Source organism: Akebia trifoliata, chromosome 12 (assembly GCF_017979445.1).
Source record: "Akebia trifoliata isolate Shusen 1 chromosome 12, ASM1797944v1, whole genome shotgun sequence".
Classification (NCBI taxonomy): Eukaryota; Viridiplantae; Streptophyta; class Magnoliopsida; order Ranunculales; family Lardizabalaceae; genus Akebia; species Akebia trifoliata.
Genome location: NC_141386.1, coordinates 3,354,215 through 3,367,032, shown reverse-complemented (window position 1 = coordinate 3,367,032; position 12,818 = coordinate 3,354,215).

The window sequence follows — 12,818 nt, the reverse complement described above, 5'->3', positions numbered from 1 at the left end:
TACAACGCACCAATCATATTGAAATTAAACAACTATAAAAACAAGATAATTAAATTTGTCCTTTAGGAGTTAAAATCCGGAAGTTGAGTATACCATTTGATGGGCTTCCCTCAATGTAGCTGTTTGAGCTAGTTTTGTCTTTTAGGATAGTTCTGCCTTTTAACTATAAGCAGGAGTTTGAGTCTTTTGGGTCTTGCCTGAGTTAATAGCTTGTGCTTTTTAAGTAAGAGGAATAGAAAAATTTGAGGTATGGTTATAGGATTGTGAACCATCGATTTTTTACCGAAAATTTGTAAATCACTTTTAATGGACTAAGAAGTTTCAGATATAACTGATTTTTTGTGAGGATGATCTCCTCATCATAGAGATCATTCTTACAAAAAATCATCCCAATGCGAAATTTTTAAGTCACTTAGGACAAAAGTTTTGGCAGCGTTATGTCATTTTAAGATTGTCAGTCGAACAGCCCCCTATATATATGCCTCTATCATACAAGTCTAAATTGTTATAAATACAATACCCCACTTCACTCCAACTCAATGACTTTGTAAACAAATCAACTAACTGATCCTCAGACTTTACAAACGGATTAGTAAGTTTCTTACTAAGCAGTTTGTCCCAAATTAAGTGACAAGATGACTGTGGACACTTGCTTAATAGGAGGCACACTAAAATATTTCCTAAAATGAAAGAGCCCAATTGTTCAATAAATTTGGAAATAATTTCTAAAGATGGCGCATCATATAATTCATAATCTCTACTGTTTTGGATTCAAGAATGCAATATGACTATAGGTTTGATGTTTGAACCATTAATGCCTGAGTAAATATTTTGGTCTTCTTTTTCCATATTCAAAATTCCTTGTGTATTGGCACTCTTTCCATTTGTAACTAAATCACATGCGCTAATATATTTCATCTGCATGTTATATAATTAATTTCCACGTAATTTCATCTCTTGTGTGTGCTATATAGCAAGGTTTTGGGTAACCTGACATGTGGTTCATCAAAATCAGTCTCCCACCATAATATATTCTCAAATCTAATTTTATTTGCTCATCAACATCATTGTTTTAGTTCATTGCTTTAACTTCCTCTCATGATTCCAAATATGGGGGATGCACTCGTTTGCACTATATTTGAATAATTTTGCAAAAATAAAGAGCTCGAAAAAGAAATGAGAGTGGTGATGGGTAAACTAGGTGAAGAAGATTAGTCCCACTGGTTTATTGCACCCCCTCAGTTCATTTGCTTCTTGCACCATATTAGACTAGGTGAAGAAGATTTGACTCAACTTTGTCTTTCTCAGCATAATTACTCGAACCCAATAATTATCAAAACTATTTGGTATAAGTATTTTCTTAGCATCTCACTCTTCATTATGAGTTTAACTTGTATGGTGCTCCTTAATAAGAGTCTAAACTACATCTTGCTTCTTAGTTAGAGCCTAAACTACATGATACTTCTTTATAAGAGCCTAAATTGTATTTTACTCCTTAGTAAGAACCTAAAATTGCTTGTTGCTCCTTAACAAGAGCTTAAACTTAGGGCTGTAAACGGATAGATATCTGATCAGATAGTGCTATATCCGAATTCGAATCCGAAAAAAATTATTGATATCCGAATTCGAATTTGAATTCGAATCCAATCGGATATCACTAGCCAAGATTCGACTTCGAATTCGAAAAATATATCGGATATCCGATAATATCCGATTCGATAAATCAAATGGATTTGTAAAAACCAAATCGACCTTGCGAGCTCCATAGGTTGAAGATTTGGTTTAAACTTTGATTTTTTTTTGAAAAAAAATAGTCTTAAAATCAAATAAACTTTAACTTTTGAAAAAAATTATGAAAAATTCGAATAAAGATTTACATCAACGTTAAAGAAATATATTTTCAAAAAAAAAAATCAAGATTATTTTGATTGAGGTTGAAGCTGATGGATTTTGAAGGGTAAAAGAATAGGGTTTTATTGTGTGTGTGTGTGAGAGAGAGAGAGTTGGATGCTCGTCGATCGGAAGTTGTGGAGCTCGCACAATCAGAAAAAATAGGGGTTTAAAGTTTTACTTTGAGAGAGAGAGAGAGAGAGAGAGAGAGAGATGAAGTACGAGTACCTACCTTGATGCTCGTTGGCCAGAGAAAAGGGTGGTTACGGAGCTCGCATGGTCGAAACCCACCTGCTGGTTCTTGCGTTTGGTTGGGAGAAAAGATAACATTGAAAATTTTTAATTGTAAAAAATGAATACAATATATATATATATATATATATATATAAGTTTCGTTGTGTTACATGAATACGTAAGATAAATTTAAATCGGAGCGGATATTATCGAATCAGATTTTGTAACATTCGAATTTGTATCCAAAACTCATTCGAATGTTAAAATAACATCTGAATCCGAATCCAATATTCAAAAATTTTGGATAATATCCGATTTTTCGATTTCGAATTCGAATTTCGACTATCCATTGACACCCCTACTTAAACTGCATCATGCTCATCAGTAAGAGCTTAAAACTATTTGTCACTTCTAAATAAGAGCCTAAACTGCATCTTGCTCCTTAACATGAACCTAAAATGTATGATGCTCTTCAATAAAAGCCTAAACTGCATCATGCTCCTTTACAAGAGCATAAATTACACATTGCTAATAAATAAAAGTCTAAACTACATATTGTTTCTTGTTGCATGAGAATAAACAACACAATATTCTCAATTTAAAAAAAAAAAAAATCAAGGAAAAAAGAATTTTGATCTCCTTTAGATTTCATAGGTTCATCGTTTAAAGCAAGCGACGTCAAATCATTCTAGTCAAAACATACTTTGATTGTAAATCTTATTTCCACTTTTTATAATTGGTTCAATCCCTGTCAGACGCCTAATCTAGGAGGCCGTCTTATTTATAATAGATTCCCTCCCTGTTAGAGTCAAAGCTTAGGAAAATCATATTTTCTTTTATTTTTCTGACCATTGCAATCAAAAATGTTACGATAAGTTTGAAAGGCAATTTTGTGTAAACCTATTAAATGATCACAAACCCCTTAGTCCCTCTTAAAAAGATTTTTATTGATAAAAAATAAAATCAAAATAAAAATAAAAAAATTCTTTTCGAGTTGCATTTCAAATTCAATTTGTTGAAACACGATAAAAAATACCAAAATTTCAAAAATCATCCAACTTTCAACAAAATTTGAGATTTCAAACGAATTTCATGTTACGAGATCGAGGAATTCAAATGACGATAATGTCAAACCCCATGCTTGGATAGCCACTTTCTACAAACAAATCATCAACTCATGCAGTATTTTAAAATCGTATTTTAACGAATTTTTGAGGCACATACAAATAGGGGTTAAGCTTATTATTTGCAATTCTTTGCATGTAACTCTTGTAAAGAGGGACAGTTATAGACATCTCAATTTGAATGGACTGTACTCGAAAATGGATAAAAAAAACATATATTCCTTAAATCACTCCACAACCCTATCATACTCTACCCCCTATTCTATATCTAAACTACCATTAACATGTCATTCTCACAACCAACTTTTTAAAATCCTAAGATGAATTTCATTACTACCCTCATACAATTAAAAAATTCAAAAAAAAAAAAAAAAAAAAAAAACAAAATGTCATTTCCATTGTTTTTAGGGTTGGATCATTTTATCCCTAAAAATCATCATTTAATTCTATATAAACCCCATCTTCTCACAAATCCAAACACACTCTTAACCTCCCCAAAAATATGCTCACAAGCTTCTTATCAATTTGTCTTTGCGAAACTCTCATCTCAAAATATACTATCAACCCCCTCTAAACCTAAAATCTCTACTCACCTCAAGTATTTCTTCTCTTCTCCAAAAATTTAACACAAATACATCAGTAAGAACAAGAATACCAAGAATTCAAGAAGAAGAAAAATAAATCCAAACTTAAAAAATATAAGTCCATTTCCTTCTCTTAACCTCTTCATTTCACTTTTTCATTTTCGATTTTTTGGAAGTCCATTTCCACTAAAATATGAAAGTCTTGTAGGTATAGACACAATGGGGTTTCTCTCATAATGAGGTGACTCCTGTGATTTAGGTCAAAAATAAAATCCCTATAAATTTTGAGGGTACAATTTTTCCACTTTTAAATTTGATCAAGCTATAGGTTACCACCCAATGTGGAGGAAATAGAGTGCCTAACACCTTTCCTATTTTCTAAATAAACTCTTTATGTAGATTTTACGTAGGCTAGTGTAAAATCCATATGAGATTCACTACAAATAAAAATGATTTTTCAAAACTATCTTTAGGGTGCCCATTCGCACTTTATTTTAAAAAAGAATGATGAAGACTCCAAATCCAAGTAGAAATTGAGTTTTCAACGAAAAATCCATGTCTACATAGATAACATAGATCCAAAGAATGTTTTAAAAATCGGACTGATAATGGAACCAAAATTTTGCTCAACTGATAAGATAGGGGTCCGATTGAGATTCAAATTGGCCAAACCGATGAGAGACCTATATGATGGGTGTTTAGCTTCATATCATTTAACTTCCAACGAAGCAACAAAGTTTGACTTTTCAATTGACTTGACTCAAATGGTCACGGAGTCAAATCTATTTATGGCTTGTGAGTCGACTCAGATAAGTTAAATAAAAATATTTAAAAATATTTTATATTATTAATATGTATTTTATAATAAAAAAATATTTATAATTTTTTCTCCTAGAAAATATTAAATATAATACCCTGAATTCTAGTTAATTTTTCTGAACTAAATCAGTTAATTTTTGAGTTGACTCAATTGAGTTCACACTACTTTACCAAGTTGGTTCTATGAGTTAGTTAGAATAAGTTTTGAGCTAAATCACCCAAAAATCTGAGCCAAGTGGGGATGGTATCTTTCAACTTAATTATTCAAATGTGCCTCCACCTAATACAGAGACCGTTGGTGTTTACTAAACTAACATAATAAGTCGAAAGACCAGCTAGGAGGATATTAATATAAATATCATCTTATAATCCTGACTATTAGATAATTCTCAAAATTTGAAATTAGAATCTCGAGGATAAGCTAGTCAACTTGAAAACAATAAGAATCTTATTGAAGGATTAGGTTCCACCGACTAAACATAGATTATAGAATTATAATTGATGCAGGTGAGCAATCAACTGAGCAAGTGGCAATAAATAAAGAAATTTAGGGGGTGTATTTTTTATCATCTCTTTAATATTTCTTCCATTAAAAAAAAAAATTTGAATACTTGATCTAGGGCCTTGAATTTTTTGATCCAATTGATCATAAAATAGTCCATCTTGATCCTATGAACCAAGGAGTTGGACTGCTATCGATGCTACAAGATACGCGGCAGTGTGGTACATTCTCCATGGATTGAACCCAGTCGATCAGAATCAACAGCTAGATCCAAGTCCAATTTGAGAAAGGAATATTATTACTTTTTAGTGCAATAGACATGATTCAAATAAGGCCATTTACATAATTTCTTAAAACTAATTATGGTAAAAACAAATAACCTGAGGGGTTCGCTCAATGGCAATTTCAGATCAATAAGTGGATAATGCCTTGGCGTAGTGTCTACAGGGATACCCAATTAAAAAAAAAAAATTATGATAGTAAATTTTTTATTTTGAAAAACTTTTATTTGTGTTAGTGGAACTAATACTATTTCTTTTTACTACTTACGCCTTCAAAACAAATGTAACTATAAATGTAATTGTCGTTACTATCATTTTCATTATCACTTGAAACGTAACTATCGATACTGATTTCAGAATGAAGATAATTGTCAACGCAACCATTAATGATGATGTAGACAAATCGTTTCAATTAAGATAGAGATTGGATCCATATTTTGATGAAAAGTAATATTAGATTGCTCCAAATGACTTCAAAATATGTATGAATTTAATATTTTTATAAGACTTGAATCCCACTTGAGCCCACTAAATTTTTATTAGGGTGCCGCAGACGACTTAAGCTCGATAGGATTTTAGGACGTTTAAATTATAGTTCATCACTTTAAGACTAAGTTAGGGCATAGTCAAGCCCGGCTTGAACACACCCATGAACGGCCCTAGCGCCAACTTTTCCATTGAGTGTTATTAATCTATTCATAACTGAATTTGACTTAAATATAAATATGAAGCACAAGAACAACTACCGGATCAAGTGGCAACAATTAAGTCTGAAAAATAAAATAATTTATACATTCAAGTAGGCAAGCAATCGCCGTGGAAAATTTGCAAGATACAAATATATTTCTCAGCCCTAATGACATAGGATAAGGCTAGAAAAATAAATTTTCTTTTGGAGGACTTGTGTTAACTGGTAACACATTTTTTACGCTTGACTTTCCATGTTAGATTTTTCACATTTAGTTATGTCAAATTGTTTGTGATCACGCTTTGCATCAAGGCTTCAATTTCTTTTTTATAAGTTTATATTTATTTTTAAATTAAAATAATTATAATTTTATTTTTTCATAGGTAGGACGTTCAATGGATACGTGAATATTTGAATCTGGAAAACATTTATGACATCCAAAATTTGGTGGATAGTATAAATATTTTATTATATTATCAGATATCTTGGGATATCTTATTCAAATCATATATAAACTAGAGTTTGCTTGGGGTTTAATGGGGGTGAAAGAGAAAAGAAAAACAAATTTTTTGGAAAGCTAGTATTAGATTAAGGAAAAAGAAGAAAGCAATATAAAAATTTGTAGATGTTATTTAGGAAAAGATAGCAGAGAAAAGACAGTAAAGTTGAGAATATTCTTGGAAAGGGAAAGAAGTAACAAGACAAATGACGAGAGATAATTTCCTCAAGATACATTATTTATGGTATAAATCTTAAGACATAGAGTGAGACCTACTGTTATGTTTTATTATATATATATATGTATATAATATTTAACCATATTCAAATAAAATATTAATGGGGGGATATTTTAAAAGTTTGACTAACCCCACTAAATAAGGATTCCACCCTTACTAAGGGTCCGTGAGCTAACCTTGTGACATCCAAAAACATGATTATATGCTTCAAGGTTGGAATGACAAAATTAGATGAATTTCATATATATATATATTCGTCTGAAAAACTCTTATTTTTCATTATTAAATTTTCTTTTTTAAGTTTGGGAGTTAGGTGGAAGATCAGTAGCTACCCAATTTCAAAATGTTGGATTGAGCTCAAAAAAAAAAAAAAAAAAAAAAAAAAAACTTCAATATGTTTAGATTTGAGTTTTTCGATGAAATTTAGAGGGTTGTGGTTCTGGATTACGGAAGCCATCAATTTTAATTTTCACCGTTATTTTTAATTTTAAATTTAGGAGTATGGAACCCATGAATTTTAAATACCTACAATCAAGCTTAAAAGGATTTTTTATTTTTTATTTTTAGTCTGAGTTTTTCCAAGAAATCTAAAAGGCCTTGCTGTTGGATTACTGATTTGATAATCTATGTGAGCCCAACGATCATTAGTAATATTTAAAATCTTACTAAGTTAGTCATGGTAGCATGATTAATAAAGTAAGATTTGTTGAAGTAAAAGACTTATGAAGTAAGGGGTTTTTTTTTGTAATAAAATTGCTATAGATAGGTCTGCCCGGTAAATCTCTCAAATCAAAATTTACTTATCTCGTGTAGAGTAAACCTAATCTTGGTGGTTGCTTAACCTACCTCTGTGGTATAGTAAAAAAAATAGGGAGATGTCGGTGCAATAGACGCCACATGCCACTGAGAGTACTTTCACACGTACCCTAGAAATAATTAAAAATTAAAAAAAAAAGGAAAACTATGCTAGTGGCACTCCAACTCTTACTTGTTACAGCCCCATTTTTTAAATTATTTATCATACCCTAATCAAAGATTAAAACTCACCATTCAAATATTAGAGAGGTTTGCCTCAAATTATATCTTAATATTACAAAACATTATAAGTCATTCACAGTTTTAGTAGTTGTTTGTAATTATGATTATGCTCAAATAAAATCTAAAATTCTAAAAATAAAAAAAATCTACTCAAAAAAGATAGAAGAAGGGTGAATCTTTATTTTGTACGTTGAAAAATTTGAGTCAGTTTCACAGTTCATTTTAATTTTTAAAGTATGCATTTGTCATTTTTATAATTTACGAACTTGTAAATTTGTCAATTTTAATATTTATGAATTTGTGAATTGACGAGTGAATTCATTGATTATAAAAGTGATAAATTCATTTGAAATACATGTTTTCTAAATTAAAATGAATAGGGTATTGAAACTGGAATTTGGACAAAATGTTTGGAATGGGCTGATTTTTTGTGAGGATGATCTCTATAGTGAGGAGATCATCCTTGCCAAAAATCAGCTCATTATGAAACTTCTAGCCCCATGTTTACAAGTTGAAAAATTTTAGACCGTCCAATTTTTGTAAATCAATTTTGATGGGGTTAGAAGTTTTGGAATGGGATGATTTTTTGCAAGGATGATCCCCTCATCACAGAGATCATTCTCACAAAAAATCAGCCCATTCCAAACATTTTTGCCCATATAAGACAAACACTGTCCTGCAATGTGAGTCGTAATGAGGGTTGGACGAACCCCACCCATATATATATATATATATATATATATATATATATATATATATATATATATATATATATATATAATAAGTTTCATTATGTTACATGAATACATAAGATATAAATTTAAATCGGAGCGGATATTATCAAATCGGATTTTGTAACATTCGAATTCGTATCCGAAACTCATTCGAATGTTAAAATAACATCTGAATCCGAATCCAATATTCGAAAATTTCGGATAATATCCGATTTTTCGATTTCGAATTCGAATTCGGATTTCGGCTATCCACTGACACCCCTACCTAAACTGCATCATGCTCATCAGTAAGAGCTTAAAACTATTTGTCACTTCTAAATAAGAGCCTAAACTACATCTTACTCCCCAACATGAGCCTAAAATGTATGATGCTCTTCAATAAGAACCTAAACTGCATTATGCTCCTTTACAAGAGCATGAATTACACATTGCTCATTAATAAAAGCTTAAACTACATATTGTTTCTTGTTGCATGAGAATAAACTGCACAATATTCTCAATTTAAAAAAAAAAAAAATCAAGGAAAAAAGAATTTTGTTCTCCTTTAGATTTCATAGGTTCATCGTTTAGAGCAAGCGACGTCAAATCATTCTTGTCAAAACATACTTTAATCGTAAATCTTATTTCCACTTTTTATAATTGGTTCAATCCCTGTCAGACTCCTAATCTAGGAGGCCGTCTTATTTATAATAGATTCCATCTCTGTTAGAGTCAAAGCTTAGGAAAATCATACTTTCTTTTATTTTTTTGACCACTGCAATCAAAAAATGTTACGATAAGTTTGGAAGGCAATTTCGTGTAAACCTTTTAAATGATTATCACAAACCCCTTAGTCCCACTTCAAAAGGTTTTTATTGATCAAAAATAAAATCAAAATAAAAATAAAAAAATTCTTTTCGACTTGCATTTCAAATTCAATTTGTTGAAACACGATAAAAAATACCAAAATTCCAAAAATCATCCAACTTTCAACAAAATTTGATATTTCAAACGAACTTCGTGCCACGAGATCGAGGAATTCAAATGACGATAATGTCCAACCCCATGCTTGGTTAGCCACTTTCTACAAACAAATCATCAACTCATACTATATTTTAAAATCGTATTTTAACGAATTTTTGAGGCACATACAAATAGGGATTAAGTTTATTATATGCAATTCCTTGCATGTAACTCTTGTAAAGAGGGACAGTTATAGATATCCAAATTTGAATGGACCGTACTTGAAAAGGGATAAAAAAAACATATATTCCTTAAATCAATTCACAACCCTATCATACTCTACCCCCTATTCTATATCTAACCTACCTTTCACATGTCATTCTCACAACCAACTTTTCAAAATCCTAAGACGAATTTCATTACTACCCTCATACAATTTAAAAATTCAAAATAAAAATAAAATAAACAAAATGTCATTTGCATTATTTTTAAGGTTAGATCATTTTATCCCTAAAAATCATCCTTTTAACTCTATATAAACCCTATCTTCTCAAAAATCCAAACACACTCTTAACCTCCCTAAAAATATGCTCTCAAGCTTATTATCAATTTGTCTTTCCGAAATTCTCGTCTCAAAATATACTATCAACCCCCTCTTAACCTAAAATCTCGACACACCTCAAGTATCTCTTCTCTTCTCCAAAAATTTAACACAAATACATCAGTAAGAAATAGAATACCAAGAATTCAAGAAGAAGAAAAATAAATCCAAACTTAAAAAATATATGTCCATTTCCTTCTCTTAACCTCTTCATTTCACTTTTTCATTTTTGATTTTTTGGAAGTCCATTTCCACTAAAAAATGAAAGTCTTGTAGGCATAGACACAATGGGGTTTCTCTCATAATGAGGTAACTCCTGTGATTTAGGTCCAAAATAAAATCCCTATAAATTTTGAGGGTACTTTTAAATTTGATCAAGTTATAGGTTACCACCCAACATGCAGGAAATAGGATGCCTAATACCTTTCCTATTTTCTAAATGAACCCCTTATTTAGATTTTACGTAAGCTAGTGTAAAATCCAGATGAAATTCACTACAAACAAAGATGATTTTTCAAAACTATTTTTAGGGTGCCCATTCACACTTTATTTTAAAAAAGAATGATGAAGACTCCAAATCCAAGTAGAAATTGAGTTTTTCAATGAAAAATCCATGTCTACATAGATAACATAGATCCAAACAATATTTTAAAAATCGGACTGATAATGGAACCAAAATTTTGCTCAACTGATAAGATAGGGGTCCGATTGAGATTCAAATTGGCCAAACCGATGAGAGACCTATATGATGGATGTTTAGCTTCATATCATTTAACTCCCAACGAAGCAACAAAGTTTGACTTTTCAATTGACTCGACTCAAATGGTCACGGAGTCAAATCAATTTATGGCTTGTGAGTCGACTCAGATAAGTTAAATAAAAATATTTATAAATATTTTATATTATTAATATGTATTTTATAATAAAAAATATTTATTACTTTATTCTCCTAGAAAATGTTAAATATATATAATACCCTGAATTCTAGTTAATTTTTCTGAACCAAATCAGTTAATTTTTGAGTTGACTCAATTGAGTTCACACTACTTTACCAAGTTGGTTCTATGAGTTAGTTAGAATAAGTTTTGAACCAAATCACCCAAAAATCCAATCCAAGTGGGGATGGTATCTTTCAACTTAATTATTCAAATGTGCCTCCACCAAATACAGAGACTGTTGGTGTTGACTAAACTAACATGATAAGCGCAAAGACCAGCTAGGAGGATATTAGTATAAATATCATCTTATAATCCTGACTATTAGATAATTCTCAGTATTTGAAATTAGAATCTCGAGGATAAGCTAGTCAACTTGAAAACAATAAGAATCTTATTGAAGGATTAGGTTCCACCGACTAAACATAGATTATAGAATTATATTTGAAGCAGGTGAGCAATCAACTGAGCAAGTGGCAATAAATAAATAAATTTAGGGGGTGTATTTTTTATCATCTCCGTAATATTTCTTCCATTAAAAAAAAAATTGAATACTTGACCATAAAATAGTCCATCTTGATCCTATGAACCAAGGAGTTGGATTGCTATCGACGCTACAAGATATGCGGTAGTGTGGTACATTCTCCACCCAATCGATCAGAATCAACAGCTAGATCCAAGTCCATTTACATAATTTCTTAAAACTAATTATGGTAAAAAAAAAAAAAATAACCGGAGGGGTTGGCTCAATGGCAATTTCAGATCAATAAGCGAATAATGCCTATAGGTTGTGAATTTGATACTCAGTATGAGCATTAATGCCTTAGGGGCCACCCACGAGGGCGCACTCTCACTTACTTGGCATAGTGTCTACAGGGATACCAATTATAAAAAAAAAATTATGATAGTAAACTTTTTATTTTGAAAAACTTTTATTTGTGTTAGTGGAACTAATACTATTTCTTTTTACTACTTACGCCTTCAAAACAAATGTAACTATAAATGTAATTGTCGTTACTATCATTTTCATTATCACTTGAAACGTAACTATCGATACTGATTTCAGAACAAAGATAATTGTCAATGCAACCATTAATGATGATGTAGACAAATTGTTTCAATTAAGATAGAGATTGGATCCATATTTTGATGAAAAGTAATATTAGATGGCTCCTAATGACTTCAAAATATGTATGAATTTAATATTTTTATAAGACTTGAATCCAACTTGAGCCCACTAAATTTTTATCAGGGATTTTAGGACGTTTAAATTATAGTTCATCACTTTAAGACTGAGTTAGGGCATAGTCAAGCCCGGCTTGAACACACCCATGAACGGCCTTAGTGCCAACATTTCCATTGAGTGTTATTAATCAATTCATAACTGAATTTGACTTAAATATAAATATGAAGCACAAGAACAGCTACCGGATCAAGTAGCAATAATTAAGTCTGAAAAATAAAATAATTTATACATTCAAGTAGGCAAGCAATCGCTGTAGAAAATTTGCAAGATACAAATATATTTCTCAGCCCTAATGACATAGGATAAGGCTAGAAAAATAATTTTTCTTTTGGAGGACTTGTGTTAACTGTTAACACATTTTTTACACTTGACTTTCCATGTTAGATTTTTCACATTTAGTTATGTCAAATTGTTTGTGATCACGCTTTGCATCAAGGCTTCAATTTCCTAGCACTGCACAAGA